This window comes from Arachis hypogaea, chromosome 10 (genome assembly GCF_003086295.3).
Source record: "Arachis hypogaea cultivar Tifrunner chromosome 10, arahy.Tifrunner.gnm2.J5K5, whole genome shotgun sequence".
Taxonomy (NCBI): Eukaryota; Viridiplantae; Streptophyta; class Magnoliopsida; order Fabales; family Fabaceae; genus Arachis; species Arachis hypogaea.
Window position 1 is genome coordinate 91,293,576 of NC_092045.1, and position 18,340 is coordinate 91,311,915.

Genomic DNA, 18,340 nt, shown 5'->3' on the forward strand with positions numbered 1-18,340 from the left:
AATTGCATTAATCAATAGACAGTCTTACATCTGAAACTCAAACTCTTGTCATTAGAACAAGTCCTACTGCATGACAGACACTCATAGTATACAGTGAAGCATAGACAGTCCATTCCCAAGACTCTAACAGGAATGAACTGCTCTAATACCATAATGTAACACCCTAACTTTTAGCACCGCATGATCGTACTAAAAGTCCGAGCGCTATTAACCTCTATTCCTTTAATTATACACTATGTTTATTTAATATTGAGCCTTCGCAAATATGAACTAAAAGTTTTAATTAAGAAAAAGAAGATTCTTTACTGTTAATCACTTAATTACAAAGATATATATATATATATATATATATATATATATATATATATATATATATATTCACATAATATTATATAAATAGACTTATTTCAAGATTTTCAAAATACAAGTCCTATCCCCTCTAAAAAACAAAAGAACGAGGGGAAAATAAAATTTAATAACTCAACTTGTAAACCTAATCTTTTATGCTCTTGTAGATCCACACTAAACTTTCAAACCTATAGCTGAAAGGGGGTGGAAATAGGGGGTAAGAACTGGAGAATTCTTAGTAGGGTTGGGGTGTATAGTTATACTCATTTTATTACCATAGCCAACAGCAATGGATAATAGAATACATTTAGACATAACAAACAAAGGACACAGAAATCAAGCAATCATATAGCACACCCAAAATCACAAGAAACACACTCACAAACAAATATGTGCAAACAGATATGATGCATGTCTATCCCTAGTGGAAGTAATGAGCTCATCTGTCGAATTTAACCCTCTCCTGACGTAACTCAGTAACCTTTGTCTGAGTTTGGTTTCCAGTGTCATAACCTCTGTAAGCAATCTCTGTCTTACAGGTGCGATTCTCTTGAGCCGATGTATGCAAACATAACCTCTGTAAGCAACTTCTGTCTTACAGGTGAGGCTCTCTCTGGCCAATGTATGTATCGATAACCTCTGTAAGCAACCTCTACTTTACAGGTGCGACCATCCCCTAGATTGGCCGATGTATCTCTGGAAAGCAAATTTCGGTGGACTCACCACCATATCTCTGCTTGTTTTCAGAAGGTAGAAAATTATCTCAGCTCGTTCTTTCTTTCTTTTCTTTTCTGTTCTTTTTCTTTTAAAACGAAAACCACATCTTTATGACATTCTTCAAAACCTTTAAAACAATTCCACTTTATCCAATTCTTCTTTCAAAAGGCAAAGAGAAATCATTTACTAGTTAAATCCCTTCCCAAAGGCTCTAGACTTTAGGGGCGTGACAACCAATCTCATTTTCTTAAGCTCATTGAAAATTCTTAACAATCATTGTTTTCTTAAATTGAGTTAATCAAATAAAGTTTCTAAATAAAATCAAAACCAAACCATACAAATCGAAGGTTCCAAACCAATGTCAAAGCCAACACCAATCCCAGTTCGATCCTTAAAATTAGTTCTTTAACTTTTTTCAAGACGTCGCAAAACGAAATTATTCAGTCAAAAGTCAATTACTTTTAAAGTTCACTAAACTCCTCCGAATGAAATTTTTAAGTCAAATTCAAAACATAAGCCCTTTTCATATTTAAATCAACCTTAAAACATAATACTTTTCTTAAATAATTTAAAATCGTAAAATAATTCTTTTTTAAATAAATCAAACTCAAAAGATATACTTTTCTAAAATGAAATAAACTCGAAACATAACTATTTTCTTAATAAATCAAAAATCAAATAATAGAACCTTTCAAATTCAATCTTTTTCAAAATAATATTTCAAACAAAGTCTTAAATTTTATAACAAAATTTTGGCAGCATCTCTCCTAAAACTTGGACTTTGCCACCCTTCTCAGGTCCCATCCAAACCAATTCTCAAATTCTTTCAAATCATTTCCAATAAATCAAAACCATTTCTAATATAAAAGAAATTATAAAATTAAACCATTTAAAATCCAATCGCTTCCAAAATTAAACCATTTTCATATCTCAAAGCACTACAAAAAGGTTATAAAACGATATTAAAATTAAGGCATTCTCATAAGAGCGCCATAATATTTGTGAATTACGGTGGTTTATGTGGCTGCCACAATTCATCTTTAGTTTGCGGCAGTTTTTTTATGATTCTGGTGGTTTTGACCGCCATTATGTTTTAAGTCAGTTTTAAAAAATTCAACTTCTCTGAGCCATGTATAATTGCAATGAGAGTGAGAGTAGTATAGGCGTTTATGTGCATGTAAGAGTTGTGTTGGTGTGGCAGAACTTGAAAACGACATCACTGCTGCTCTGCGAGCTTCTTCTCCATTAATGATTCTCTTTCTCCATTGATGTCACCTCCATCAATGCTTCTCCTCCGATGGCATATTTGCTTCCATTGATGCGATCTGTGCAGTATTCTATTAGTTTCTGTTCTTCGAGCTTCTCTTCTCCTCATTGTCCTTATTTTGTTTAATTGCAAGTGTTGATTGTTCTATGCTAACTGCTGCTACTTATTTGATTTAATGCCAGGTTTTGATTTTTTTTTTGTTCAATTTATTTTTAGGTCAAAAATTGGGGATTACTAGAAGAAATTGAGTAAGTTCTTCACCGAATTTCTTCGTAATTATAGGATCGAGAGAATCATGTGAATACTTGTTTTTTCTTGTTATTATGTGCACTGTGAACTGCATAGATCTTCGTCTTCATGTTTTCTGTTTGCAGAAATTTTTTTTAAGGAATTACTATAGTTATTATACTTTTTAATTTTGAAAGTGTGGAGTATGATTAAAGTCTCAACCAAATTTTTTGAAATCCTATTAACATTCTCGCAGAAACGCCATTTTTGATCTTTCGAGCTTCTCCTCCTTCATCAAGATTTTCTTCAGATCTGCGAGCTTCTCTTCCTACGCTTCTGCTCTGCTAGCTTCTCCTCATCCATTAATGTGCCTTCTCTTCCACGATCTGTTTCTTCGTTTGGGTTCTAACTTCTTACTTCTAGATCTGTAACTAAATTCACATCCTCTTGTTATAATTATTTCAATAATTGTTATATGCTAACTGTTCTGATTACATCCTCTCTCTTAGCTAGTTTATGATCATCGTATATATTAAAAGTTCTACCACTTAAAATCCTAAAATTCAATTTTTATTCAAAATTTTGAAAACAAGAAGTTAGTTCAACTTCCAAACCATAATTTGTCATTGTCAGCTTCTTAGTCTAATTATTATAACATAGATAGCTTTACAATTATTTATATATCCTAATTTAAGCAGCTTTGTGATGAATTTTTTTAACTCAATTTTGTTGTGGTCTCTGTAGTAAACTTTTTATCCTTTTAAATTTTGTGACATTCTTAATTAAGTTGTTTTATAGATGTTCTAGAGTCTATAACTCAGACTAAATTATTTTTTTTTTCTCTGAGCTATGTTCAGCTATCACAGTAACTCGAATCACTGACTCACTTTTGAATTCTGTGTTTCTTCAATTTTTGGCCTCAATATTTGTTTATATATTTATCTACTTGCATCCGCAACCATTGAAACATGTTCATTTTTTATTTGTATTGTTTTTCTCCATTTTGGTGCATAACAAAGCTTCGTTCTTTACATAGAGACCTAATGGCAATCTCAATGTGATTTAAATGCTAATTGCAAAACAGCAATGACTACTGGTACACGAAATCATGAGTCACACTTCTCTCACAACTCCGCGCAACTGACCAATAAGTGCACTGGGTTGTCAAAGTAATACCTTATGTGAGTAAGGGTCGATCCCACAGAGATTGTCGGCTTGAAGCAAGCTATGGTCATTTTGTAAATCTCAGTCAGGTGGATTCAAATGGTTATGAGGTTTTGATAATTAAAAGAGAAATAAAACATAAAATAGGATAGATATATTTATGCAATTCATTGGTGGGAATTTCAGATAAGTGTATGGAGATGCTTTGTTCCCTCTGAGCCTCTACTTTTCTATTGTCCTTATCTAATCATGCGTACTCCCTTCCATGGCAAGCTGTATGTTGGTGGATCACCGTTGTCAATGGCTACCATCCGTCCTCTCAGTGAAAACATATCCGCTACGGTTTCCCACATGGCTAATCAGCTATCGGTTCTCGTTCGTGTTGGAATAAGATCCATTGATCCTTTTGCGCACTGTCACTGCGCCCAACAGTCACGAGTTTAAAGCTCGTCACAGTCATTCCATCCCAAATCTTACTCGGAATACCACAGACAAGGTTTAGACTTTTCGAATCTCAATAATGCTGCCAATTGATTCTAGCTTATACCACGAAGACTCTAATCTCATGGAATGGAAGGCTCTGTTGTCAGGAGAGGCAACCATGCATCGTGAACCAGTAGGCCAAGAGATACACACTCAAGCTCTCACAGATAGAACGGAGGTGGTTGTCAGGCACGCATTCATAAAGGAGGATGATGATGAGTGTCACGGATCATCACATCCATCAGGTTGAAGTACGAGTGAATATATTAGAATAAGAATAAGCGTGAATTGAATAGAAAACAATAGTACTTTGCATTAATTCATGAGGAACAGCAGAGCTCCACACCTTAACCTATGAGGTGTAGAAAATCCACCGTTGAAAATACATAAGTGATGAAGGTCCAGGCATGGCCGAATGGCCAGCACCCAAAACGTGATCAAGAGATCAAAAGTGATCCAAAGATAGTCTCAAAAATGATCAAAAGATATAAATACAATAGTAAAAAGTGCAATTTATACTAAACTAGTAAACTAGATTTACTGAAAATGAGTAACTAAGTGTAGATAGTGCAGAAATCCACTTCCGGAGCCCACTTGGTGTGTGTTTGGGCTGAGCATTGAAACTTTCACGTGCATAGGCTCTTCTTGGAGTTTAAACGCCAGTTTTGGTGCCAGTTTGAGCATTTAACTCCAGCTTTGGTGCCAGTTCTGACGTTTTACGCCAGAAAAGGGTCTCTAGTGGGTGTTTGGACGCCAGGTTGGGCCATCAAATCTCAGGCAAAGTATGAACTATTATCCATTTCTAGAAAGCCCAAGATGTCTTCTTTCCAACGCAATTGAGAGCGTGCCAATTGGGCTTTTGTAGCTCCAGAAAATCCACTTCAAGTGCAGGGAGGTCAGAATTCAACAGCATCTTCAGTCATTTCTCAGCCTCTGAATCAGATTTTTACTCAGGTCCCTCAATTTTAGCCAGAAAATACCTCAAATCACAGAAAAACACACAAACTCATAGTAAAGTCTAGAAATGTAATTTTTGCATAAAAACTAATAAAATATACTAAAAAGTAACTAAAACATATTAAAAACTATGTAAAAACAATGCCAAAAGCGTATAAATTATCCGCTCATCACAACACCAAACTTAAATTGTTGCTTGTCCCCAAGCAACTGAAAATAAAACAGGATAAAAAGAAGAGAATAAACAATAAATGTCAAAATATCAATGAAACTTAGTCCCAATTAGATGAGCTGGGCTAGTAGCTTTTTGCCTCTGAACAGTTTTGGCATCTCACTTTATCCTTTGAAGTTCAGAATGATTGGCATCATTAGGAACTCATAATTTAGATAGTGTTATTAATTCTCCTAGTTCAGTATGTTGATTCTTGAACAAAGCTACTTTATGAGTCTTGGCCGTGACCCTGAGCATCTTGTTTTTCAATATTACCACCGGATACATAAATGCCACAGACATATAACTGGGTGAACCTTTTCAGATTGTGACTCAGCTTTGCTAGAGTCCCCAGTTAGAGGTGTTCAGAGTTCTTAAGCACACTCTTTTGCTTTGGATCACGACTTTAACCACTCAGTCTCAAGCTTTTTACTTGGACCTTCATGACACAATGGTGCACGAAATTGTGATCAATAATTTTCACAACTCTCATAATCCCCGGTGATGAAACCAAAAACTTGGTGTTCAATACCATGGCATAAACACAACTTCGCACAACTAACCAGCAAGTGTACTGGGTCGTCCAAGTAATAAACCTTACGCGAGTAAGGGTCGATCCCACAGAGATTGTTGGTATGAAGCAAGCTATGGTCATCTTGTAAATCTTAGTCAGGCAAACTCAAATGGATATGGTGATGAACGCATAAAAACATAAAGATAGAGATAGAGATACTTATGTAATTCATTGGTAGGAACTTCAGATAAGCGCATGAAGATGCCTTCCCTTCCGTCTCTCTGCTTTCCTACTGTCTTCATCCAATCCTTCTTACTCCTTTCCATGGCAAGCTTATGTAGGGTTTCACCGTTGTCAGCGGCTACCTTCCATCCTCTCAGTGAAAATGTTCCTATGCTCTGTCACAGTATGGCTAATCATCTGTCGGTTCTCGGTCAGGCCGGAATAGAATCCAGCGATTCTTTTGCATCTGTCACTAACGCCCCGCCTGCTAGGAGTTTGAAGCACGTCACAGTCATTCAATCATTGAATCCTACTCAGAATACCACAGACAAGGTTAGACCTTCCGGATTCTCTTGAATGCCGCCATCAGTTCTAGCCTATACCACGAAGACTCTGATCTCACGGAATGGTTGGCTCGGTTGTCAGGCGAGCACTCGGTTGTCAGGCGATCAACCATGCATCGTGCAATCAGGAATCCAAGAGATATTCACCCAATCGAAGGTAGAACGGAGGTGGTTGTCAGTCACACGTTCATAGGTGAGAATGATGATGAGTGTCACGGATCATCACATTCATCAAGTTGAAGAACAAGTGATATCTTAGAACAAGAACAAGCGGAATTGAATGGAAGAACAATAGTAATTGCATTAATACTCGAGGTACAGCAGAGCTCCACACCTTAATCTATGGTGTGTAGAAACTCCACCGTTGAAAATACATAAGTATAAGGTCTAGGCATGGCCGTGAGGCCAGCCTCCCAATGATCTAAGAACTAAGTGTCCAAAGATGATCTAGAGATCTAGAGTGATCAAAAGATGAAAATACAATAGTAAAAGGTCCTACTTATAGAGAACTAGTAGCCTAGGGTGTACAGAGATGAGTAAATGATGTAAAAATCCACTTCCGGGCCCACTTGGTGTGTGCTTGGGCTGAGCAATGAAGCATTTTCGTGTAGAGACTCTTCCTGGAGTTAAACGCCAGCTTTAGTGCCAGTTTGGGCGTTTAACTCCCATTTGGGTGCCAGTTCCAGCGTTTAACGCTGGGATTTCTAAGGGTGACTTTGAACGCCGGTTTGGGCCATCAAATCTTGGGCAAAGTATGGACTATCATATATTGCTGGAAAGCCCAGGATGTCTACTTTCCAACGCCGTTGAGAGCGCGCCAATTGGGCTTCTGTAGCTCCAGAAAATCTACTTCGAGTGCAGGGAGGTCAGAATCCAACAGCATCTGCAGTCCTTTTTAGTCTCTGAATCAGATTTTTGCTCAGGTCCCTCAATTTTAGCCAGAAAATACCTGAAATCATAGAAAAACACACAAACTCATAGTGAAGTCTAGAAAAGTGAATTTTAACTAAAAACTAATAAAAATATACTAAAAACTAACTATATCATACCAAAAACATACTAAAAACAATGCCAAAAAGCGTACAAATTATCCGCTCATCACAACACCAAACTTAAATTGTTGCTTGTCCTCAAGCAACTGAAAATCAAATAAGATAAAAAGAAGAGAATATGCAATGAATTCCAAAAACATCTATGAAGATCAGTATTAATCAGATGAGCGGGGCTTTTAGCTTTTTGCCTCTGAACAGTTTTGGCATCTCACTCTATCCTTTGAAATTCAGAATGATTGGCTTCTTTAGGAACTTAGAATCCAGATAGTGTTATTGATTCTCCTAGTAGAGTATGATGATTCTTGAACATAGCTACTTATTGAGTCTTGGCTGTGGCTCAAAGCACTCTGTCTTCCAGTATTACCACCGGATACATACATGCCACAGACACATAATTGGGTGAACCTTTTCAGATTGTGACTCAGCTTTGCTAGAGTCCCCAACTAGAGGTGTCCAGGGTTCTTAAGCACACTCTTTTTGCCTTGGATCACAACTTTATTTCTTTCTTTTTCTCTCTTTTTTTTCTTTTTCTTTTCTTCCCTCTTTTTTTTTCGTTTCTCTTCTCTTTTTTTTTTTTCGAAATTTTTCTCTCTCTTTTTTTTTCATTGCTTTTTCTTACTTCAAGAATCATTTTTATGATTTTTCAGATCCTCAGTAACATGTCTCCTTTTTCATCATTCTTTCAAGAGCCAACGTTCATGAACCACAAATTCAAGATACATATGCACTGTTTAAGCATACATTCAGAAAACAAAAATATTGCCACCACATCAAAATAATTAAACTGTTATAAAATTCAAAATTCATGCAATTCTTTCCTTTTCAATTAAGCACGTTTGTATTCAAGAAAGGTGATGGATTCATAGGACATTCATAACTTTAAGGCATAGACACTAAGACACTAATGATCACAAGACACAAACATGGATAAACATAAGCACATAAAATTCGAAAAACAGAAGAATAAAGAACAAGGAAATCAAGGAACGGGTCCACCTTAGTGATGGCGGCTCTTTCTTCCTCTTGAAGATCCTATGGAGTGCTTGAGCTCCTCAATGTCTCTTCCTTGTCTTTGTTGCTCCTCCCTCATGATTCTTTGATCTTCTCTAATTTCATGGAGGATGATGGAGTGTTCTTGGTGCTCCACCCTTAGTTGTCCCATGTTGGAACTCAATTCTCCTAGGGAGGTGTTCAGTTGCTCCCAATAGTTTTGTGGAGGAAAGTGTATCCCTTGAGGAATCTCAGGGATCTCATGATGAGTGGGGTCTCTTGTGTGCTCCATCCTCTTCTTAGTGATGGGCTTGTCCTCATCAATGGGGGTGTCTCCCTCTATGTCAACTCCAACTGAATAACAGAGGTGACAGATGAGATGAGGAAAGGCTAACCTTGCCAAGGTAGAGGACTTGTCCGCCACCTTATAGAGTTCTTGGGCTATAACCTCATGAACCTCTATTTCTTCTCCAATCATGATGCTATGGATCATGATAGCCCGGTCTATGGTAACTTCGGACCGGTTGCTAGTGGGAATGATTGAGTGTTGTATAAACTCTAACCATCCTCTAGCCACGAGTTTGAGGTCATGCCTTCTCAATTGAACCGGCTTCCCTCTTGAATCTCTCTTCCATTGGGTGCCCTCTTCACATATGACTGTGAGGACTTGGTCCAACCTTTGATCAAAGTTGACCCTTCTAGTGTAAGGATGTTCATCTCCTTGCATCATAGGCAAATTGAATGCCAACCTTACACTTTCCGGACTAAAATCCAAGTATTTTCCCCGAACCATAGTAAGATAATTCTTTGGATCCGGGTTCACACTTTGGTCATGGTTCTTGGTGATCCATGCATTGGCATAGAACTCTTGAACCATTAAGATTCCGACTTGTTGAATGGGGTTGGTAAGAACTTCCCAACCTCTTCTTTGGATCTCATGTCGGATCTCCGGATATTCACCCTTTTTGAGTGAAAAAGGGACCTCGGGGATCACCTTCTTCAAGGCCACAACTTCATAGAAGTGGTTTTGATGCACCCTTGAGATGAATCTATCCATCTCCCATGACTCGGAGGTGAAAGCTTTTGCCTTCCCTTTCCTCTTTCTAGAGGGTTCTCCGGCCTTGGATGCCATAAATGGTTATGGAAAAACAAAAAGCAATGCTTTTACCACACCAAACTTAAAAGGTTTGCTCGTCCTCGAGCAAATTAAGAAAGAAGAGAGTAGAAGAAGAAGAAATAAAGGAGATGGGAAGGGCTTTTATTTTCGGCCAAGAAGGGGAAGAGGTGGTGTTGAGGTTGTGTGAAAATGAAGGAGTGAAGATGGGTTTATATAGGAGAGGAGGAAGGGTAGGTTCGGCCATTTGAGGGTGGGTTTGGGTGGGAAAGTGGTTTGAATTTGAATGGTGAGGTAGGTGGGGTTTTATGAAGGATGGATGTGAGTGGTGAAGAGAAAGATGGGATTTGATAGGTGAAGGGTTTTTGGGGAAGAGGTGTTGAGGTGATTGGTGAATGGGTGAAGAAGAGAGAGAGAGTGGTAGGGTAGGTGGGGATCCTGTGGGGTCTACAGATCCTGAGGTGTCAAGGAAAAGTCATCCCTGCACCAAATGGCAAGCAAAATCTCGTTTTGTGCCAATTCTGGCGTTAAACGCCGGGCTGGTGCCCATTTCTGGCGTTTAACGCCAGCTTCTTGCCCATTTCTGGCGTTTAACGCCTGTCTGGTGCCCCTTTCTGGCGTTAAACGCCCAGAATGGTGCCAGACTGGGCGTTAAACGCCCAACAGCTAACCTCACTGGCGTTTAAACGCCAGTGGGTGCGTCCTCCAGGGTGTGCTATTTTTCTTCCTGTTTTTCATTCTGTTTTTGCTTTTTTCATTAATTTTGTGACTTCTCATGATCATCAACCTACAAAAAAGATAAAATAACAAAAGAAAAATATGTAAAACATAACATTGGGTTGCCTCCCAATAAGCGCTTCTTTAATGTCAGTAGCTTGACAGAGGGCTCTCATGGAGCCTCAGAAATGCTCAGAATCATGTTGGAACCCCCCAACACCAAACTTAGAGTTTGAATGTGGGGGTTCAACACCAAACTTAGAGTTTGGTTGCGGCCTCCCAACACCAAACTTAGAGTTTGACTGTGGGGGCTCTGTTTGGCTCTGTTTTGAGGGAAGCTCTTCATGCTTCCTCTCTATGATGACAGAGGGATATCCTTGGGCCTTAAACACCAAGGACTCTTCATTCACTTGAATGATCAACTCTCCTCTATCAACATCAATCACAGCCCTTGCTGTGGCTAGGAAGGGTCTGCCAAGGATGATGGATTCATCCATACACTTCCTAGTCTCTAGGACTATGAAATCAGTAGGGATGTAATGGTCTTCAACTTTAACCAGAACATCCTCTACAAGTCCATGGGCTTGTTTTCTTGAGTTGTCTGCCATCTCTAATGAGATTTTTGCAGCTTGTACCTCAGAGATCCCTAACTTCTCCATTACAGAGAGAGGCATGAGGTTTACACTTGACCCTAAGTCACACAAGGCCTTCTTGAAGGTCATGGTGCCTATGGTACAAGGTATTGAAAACTTCCCAGGATCCTGTCTCTTTTGAGGCAGTTTCTGCCTAGACAAGTCATCCAGTTCTTTGGTGAGCAAAGGGGGTTCATCCTCCCAAGTCTCATTTCCAAATAACTTGTCATTTAGCTTCATGATTGCTCCAAGGTATTTAGCAACTTGCTCCTCAGTGACATACTCATCCTCTTCAGAGGAAGAATACTCATCAGAGCTCATGAACGGCAGAAGTAAGTCCAATGGAATCTCTATGATCTCAGTTTGAGCCTCAGATTCCCATGGTTCCTCATTGGGGAACTCATTGGAGGCCAGTGGACGCCCAGTGAGGCCTTCCTCAGTGGCGTTCACTGCCTTTTCCTGCTCCCAAAATTCGGCCATGTTGATGGCCTTGCACTCTCCTTTTGGATTTTCTTCTGTATTGCTTGGAAGAGTACTAGGAGGGAGTTCAGTAATTTTCTTGCTCAGCTGACCTACTTGTCCCTCCAAATTTCTAATGGAGGACCTTGTTTCAGTCATGAAACTTTGAGTGGTTTTGATCAGATCAGAGACCATGGTTGCTAAGTCAGAGTTATTCTGCTTAGAACTCTCTGTCTATTGCTGAGAAGATGATGGAAAAGGCTTGCTATTGCTGAACCTGTTTCTTCCACCATTATTGTTGTTGAAACCTTGTTGAGGTCTCTGTTGATCCTTCCATGAGAAATTTGGATGATTTCTCCATGAAGGATTATAGGTGTTTCCATAGGGTTCTCCCATGTAATTCACCTCTTCCATTGAAGGGTTCTCAGGATCATAGGCTTCTTCCTCAGATGAAGCCTCCTTAGTACTGCTTGGTGCATTTTGCATTCCAGACAGACTTTGAGAAATCATATTGACTTGTTGAGTCAATATTTTATTCTGAGCCAATATGGCATTCAGAGTGTCAATCTCAAGAACTCCTTTCTTCTGACTAGTCCCATTGTTCACAGGATTTCTTTCAGAAGTGTACATGAATTAGTTATTTGCAACCATTTTAATCAGTTCTTGAGCTTCAGTAGGCGTCTTCTTCAGATGAAGAGATCCTCCTGCAGAGCTATCCAAAGACATCTTGGATAGTTTAGAGAGACCATCATAGAAAATACCTATGATGCTCCATTCAGAAAGCATATCAGAAGGACACTTTCTGATTAATTGTTTGTATCTTTCCCAAGCTTCATAGAGGGATTCTCCTTCCTTCTGTCTGAAGGTTTGGACTTCCACTCTAAGCTTACTCAATTTTTGAGGTGGAAAGAACTTTGCCAAGAAGGCATTGACTAGCTTTTCCCAAGAGTCCAGGCTTTCTTTAGGTTGAGAATCCAACCATGTTCTAGCTCTGTCCCTTACAGCAAAAGGGAATAGCATAAGTCTGTAGACCTCAGGGTCAACCCCATTAGTCTTGACAGTATCACAGATTTGCAAGAATTCAGCTAAAAACTGATGAGGATCTTCCAATGGAAGTTCATGGAACTTGCAATTCTGTTGCATTAGAGAAACTAATTGAGGCTTAAGCTCAAAGTTGTTTGCTCTAATGGCAGGGATAGAGATGCTTCTCCCATAGAAGTCGGGAGTAGGTGCAGTAAAGTCACCCAGCACCTTCCTTGCATTGTTGGCATTGTTGTTGTTTTTGGCTGCCATGAGTTCTTCTTCCTTGAAAAATTCGGTTAGGTCCTCTAAAGAGAGTTGTGCTTTGGCTTCTCTTAGCTTTCTCTTCAAGGTCCTTTCAGGTTCAGGGTCAGCCTCAACAAGAATGCTTTTGTCTTTGCTCCTACTCATAAGAAAGAGAAGAGAACAAGGAAATGTGGAATCCTCTATGTCACAGTATAGAGACTCCTTGAAGTGTCAGAGGAAAAGAAAAGTAGAAGACAAAGGTAGAAAATTCGAACTTATCAAAGGAGATGGAGTTCGAATTTTTCATTAAGGAATAGTGTTAGTCCATAAATAGAAGGATGTGAGAAGGAGGGAAGTGATTTTCGAAAATTAAGTGAAAAATTTTGAAAACATTTTTGATAACACTACTTGATTTTCGAAAATGAAAGTGGAAAAGAAATCAAGTGATTTTTGAGAAAGATTTTGAAGTTAGAGATCAAAAAGATTTGATTGAAAACTATTTTGAAAAAGATGTGGTTAAGAAGATATGATTGATTTTAAAAAGATGTGATTGAGAAGATATGATTTGAAAAACATTTCAAAAAGATTTGATTTTGAAGATTAAAAACTTGGCTAACAAGAAAAGATATGATTCAAACATTAAACCTTTCTCAACAGAAAAGGCAACATACTTGAAATGTTGAATCAAATCATTAATTGATAGCAAGTATCTTTGAAAAAGGAAAGAAATTGATTTTGAAAGCATATGATTGAAAAGATATGATTTGAAAAAGATTTGGTTTTGAAAAACTTTGAAAACCTGAAAAAAATTGCATTAAAAAATAGAACCTTCCCTCTTGTGCCATCCTGGCGTTAAACGCCCAGAATGGTGTACATTATGGCGTTTAACGCCCAAAAATCTACCCTTTTGGGCGTTAAACGCCCAGCCAGGTACCCTGGCTGGCGTTTAAACGCCAGTCTGTCTTCCTTACTGGGCATTTTAAACGCCCAGCTTTTTCTGTGCAATTCCTCTGCAGAATGTTCTGAATCTTCAATTCTCTGTATTATTGACTTGAAAAGACACAAATTAAAAATATTTTTGGATTTTTAATAATGAAGAATAATCAAAATGCAATAAGAATCAAATAACAATGCATGCAAGACACCAAACATAGCAGTTTGTATACTGCTGACACTAATGAGAATGCATATGAGACATACAAAAACACTCAAGTCAATTGAATTCAAAGATCAGAGCACGAAAATTATCAAGAATTACTTGAAAATCCTTAAGACACATGAATGAATGCATGCAATTGACACCAAACTTAAAATGAAACAGTAGACTCAAACAAGAAACATACAATATTTTTGGATTTTATAATTTTGTAATTTTTTTTTTGTGTGATTTTCGAAAATTAAGTGAAAAAAGATATCAAAATTCTTAATGAGAATTCCAGGAATCAGTGCAATGCTAGTCTAAGACTCCGGTCCAGGAATTAGACATGGCTTCACAGCCAGCCAAGCTTTCAAAGAAAGCTTCGGTCCAAAACACTAGACATGGCCAATGGCCAGCCAAGCCTTAGCAGATCACTGCTCCAAAAGCAAGATTGATAGAAATCAACAAGCTCTTGTGATGATAAGTTCAAACCTCGGTCCAATGAAATTAGACATGGCCTCTCAGCCAGCCAGACTTCAACAAATCATCATGAAACTCTAGAATTCATCTTCAAGAATTCCGAAAAAAATACCTAATCTAAGCAACAAGATGAACCGTCAGTTGTCCAAACTCAACAATCCCCGGCAACGGCGCCAAAAACTTGGTGCACGAAATTGTGATCAATACTTTTCACAACTCTCATAATCCCCGGTGATGAAACCAAAAACTTGGTGTTCAATACCATGGCATAAACACAACTTCGCACAACTAACCAGCAAGTGTACTGGGTCGTCCAAGTAATAAACCTTACGCGAGTAAGGGTCGATCCCACAGAGATTGTTGGTATGAAGCAAGCTATGGTCATCTTGTAAATCTTAGTCAGGAAAACTCAAATGGATATGGTGATGAACGCATAAAAACATAAAGATAGAGATAGAGATACTTATGTAATTCATTGGTAGGAACTTCAGATAAGCGCATGAAGATGCCTTCCCTTCCGTCTCTCTACTTTCCTACTGTCTTCATCCAATCCTTCTTACTCCTTTCCATGGTAAGCTTATGTAGGGTTTCACCGTTGTCAGCGGCTACCTCCCATCCTCTCAGTGAAAATGTTCCTATGCTCTGTCACAGCATGGCTAATCATCTGTCGGTTCTCGGTCAGGCCGGAATAGAATCCAGCGATTCTTTTGCGTCTGTCACTAACGCCCCGCCTGCTAGGAGTTTGAAGCACGTCACAGTCATTCCATCATTGAATCCTACTCAGAATACCACAGACAAGGTTAGACCTTCCGGATTCTCTTGAATGCCGCCATCAGTTCTAGCCTATACCACGAAGACTCTGATCTCACGGAATGGTTGGCTCGGTTGTCAGGCGAGCACTCGGTTGTCAGGCGATCAACCATGCATCGTGCAATCAGGAATTCAAGAGATATTCACCCAATCGAAGGTAGAACGGAGGTGGTTGTCAGTCACACGTTCATAGGTGAGAATGATGATGAGTGTCACGGATCATCACATTCATCAAGTTGAAGAACAAGTGATATCTTAGAACAAGAACAAGCGGAATTGAATGGAAGAACAATAGTAATTGCATTAATACTCGAGGTACAGCAGAGCTCCACACCTTAATCTATAGTGTGTAGAAACTCCACCGTTGAAAATACATAAGTATAAGGTCTAGGCATGGCCGTGAGGCCAGCCTCCCAATGATCTAAGAACTAAGTGTCCAAAGATGATCTAGAGATCTAGAGTGATCAAAAGATGAAAATACAATAGTAAAAGGTCCTACTTATAGAGAACTAGTAGCCTAAGGTGTACAGAGATGAGTAAATGACGTAAAAATCCACTTCCGGGCCCACTTGGTGTGTGCTTGGGCTGAGCAATGAAGCATTTTCGTGTAGAGACTCTTCCTGGAGTTAAACGCCAGCTTTAGTGCCAGTTTGGGCGTTTAACTCCCATTTGGGTGCCAGTTCCAGCGTTTAACGCTGGGATTTCTGAGGGTGACTTTGAACGCCGGTTTGGGCCATCAAATTTTGGGCAAAGTATGGACTATCATATATTGCTGGAAAGCCCAGGATGTCTACTTTCCAACGCCGTTAAGAACGCGCCAATTGGGCTTCTGTAGCTCCAGAAAATCTACTTCGAGTGCAGGGAGGTCAGAATCCAACAGCATCTGCAGTCCTTTTTAGTCTCTGAATCAGATTTTTGCTCAGGTCCCTCAATTTCAACCAGAAAATACCTGAAATCACAGAAAAACACACAAACTCATAGTGAAGTCCAGAAAAGTGAATTTTAACTAAAAACTAATAAAAATATACTAAAAACTAACTATATCATACCAAAAACATACTAAAAACAATGCCAAAAAGCGTACAAATTATCCGCTCATCACACAAGCACATGGTTAGGGACAGCTTGATTTAGCTGCTTAGGCTAGGATTTTATTCCTTTGGGCCCTCCTATCCATTAATGCTCAAAGCCTTGGATCCTTTTTACCCTTACCTTTTAGTTTAAAGGGTTATTAGCTTTTTCTGCTTGGTTTTTCTTTTTCTTTATTTTTTTTGCCTATTTTTTAATTTTTTTTGCAAGATTGTGTTTTTCACTACGTTTTCTTGCTTCAAGAATCAATTTTATGATTTTTCAGATTATCAATAACATTTCTCTTTGTTCATAATTCTTTCAAGAGCCAACAATTTTAACATTCATAAACTTTACTATAAAAAATATGCATTATTCAAGCATTCATTCAGAAAATAAAACGTATTGCCACTACATCAAAATAATTAGACTAATTTCAAGATAAAAGTCGAAATTCATGTACTTCTTGTTCTTTTGTAATTAGGAATATTTTTCATTTAAGAAAGGTGATGGATTTATGGGACATTCATAGCTTCAAGGCATAGACACTAGACACTAATGATCATGTAATAAAGACACAAACATAGACAAACATAAAGCATAAAAAATCAAAAAACAGAAAAATAAATAACAAGGAAATTAAAGAACGGGTCCACCTTAGTGATGGCGGCTAGTTCTCCTTCTTGAAGATCCTATGGAGTGCTTGAGCTCCTCAATGTCTCTTCCTTGCCTTTGTTGTTCTTCCCTCATGGCTCTTTGGTCTTCTCTAATTTCATGGAGGATAATGGAATGCTCTTGGTGCTCCATCCTTAGTTGCTCGATATTGGAACTCAAATCTCCTAGAGAAGTGTTGAGTTGTTCCCAATAGTTGTGTGGAGGAAAATGCATCCCTTGAGGTATCTCAGGGATTTCTTGATGAGGGACTTCCTAATGCGTTTGCTGAGGTCCATGAGTGGGCTCTCTTGTTTGTTCCATCCTCTTTTTAGTGATAGGCTTGTCCTCTTCAATGAGGATGTCTTCCTCTATGACAATTCTAGCTAAACTGCATAGGTGACAAATGAGATGAGGAAAGGCTAACCTTGCCAAAGTGGAGGGCTTGTCAGCCACTTTGTATAGTTCTAGAGGTATAATCTCATGAACTTCCACTTCCTCTCCAATCATGATGCTATGGATCATGATAGCCCGATCCACAGTTACTTCGGATCAGTTGCTAGTAGGAATGATAGAGCGTTGGATAAACTCCAACCATCCTCTAGCCACAGGCTTAAGGTTAAGCTTTCTTATTTGAACCCACTTGCCTTTGGAGTCTTTCTTCCATTGTGCTCCTTCCATACAGATGTCCATGAGGACTTGGTCCATCCTTTGATCAAAGTTGACCCTTATTGTGAAAGGATGAAGATCTCCTTGCATCATTTGCAAGTTGAATGCCAACCTCACATTTTTCGGACTGAAATCTAAGTATTTCTCCCGAACCATTGTGAGCCAATTCTTTGGGTTTGTGTTCATACTTTGATCATAGTTCTTGGTGATCCATGCATTAGCATAGAACTCTTGAACCATTAAGATTCTGACTTGTTGAATGGGATTGGTGAGAGCTTCCCATCCTCTTCTCCTAATCTCATGTCGGATCTCCAGATATTCACTCTTTTTGAGCTTGAAGAGGACCTTGGGGATCACCTTCTTCTTGGCCACAACATCATAGAAGTGGTCTTGATGGACCTTTGAGATGAACCTCTCCATCTTCTATGACTTGAAGGTGGAAGCAATTGTCTTCCCCCTCCTCTTTTTAGAGGTTTCTCCGGCCTTAGGTGCCATTAATGGTTATTGAAAACAAAAAGCAACACTTTTTATAACACCAAACTTAAAATGTTTGCTCGTCCTCGAGCAAGAGAAGAAAGAAGAGAGTAGAAGAAGAAGAGAAGTGGGAGCTGGAGGCTTGAGAGGGTTCGGCCAAGGGGGGTGTTGAGTGTATGTGATGTGTGAAAATGAAGAAGGAAGGAGGGGTATTTATAGTGTAAGAGAGGGAGTTGGTTCGTGTGAGAAGGGTTAGGTTGGGAGGGAAATGGTTTGAATTTAAGTGGGTGGGGGTAGGTGGGTTGTATGATGGGTTTATGGGAAATAGGGAATGGATCTGAGTGGTGAAGAGAATATGGAGAAGA

General features: G+C 38.9%; 1 non-coding gene across 1 annotated transcript; it reads left to right on the forward strand.

Moving 5' to 3' along the window:
* The first annotated feature begins 12,199 nt into the window (after positions 1 to 12,199).
* On the forward strand, positions 12,200 to 12,307 carry LOC112719295 (small nucleolar RNA R71). The gene has a single exon (XR_003161602.1). It is a non-coding gene; the product is annotated as a small nucleolar RNA R71 (small nucleolar RNA).
* The last annotated feature ends 6,033 nt before the right edge of the window (positions 12,308 to 18,340 follow it).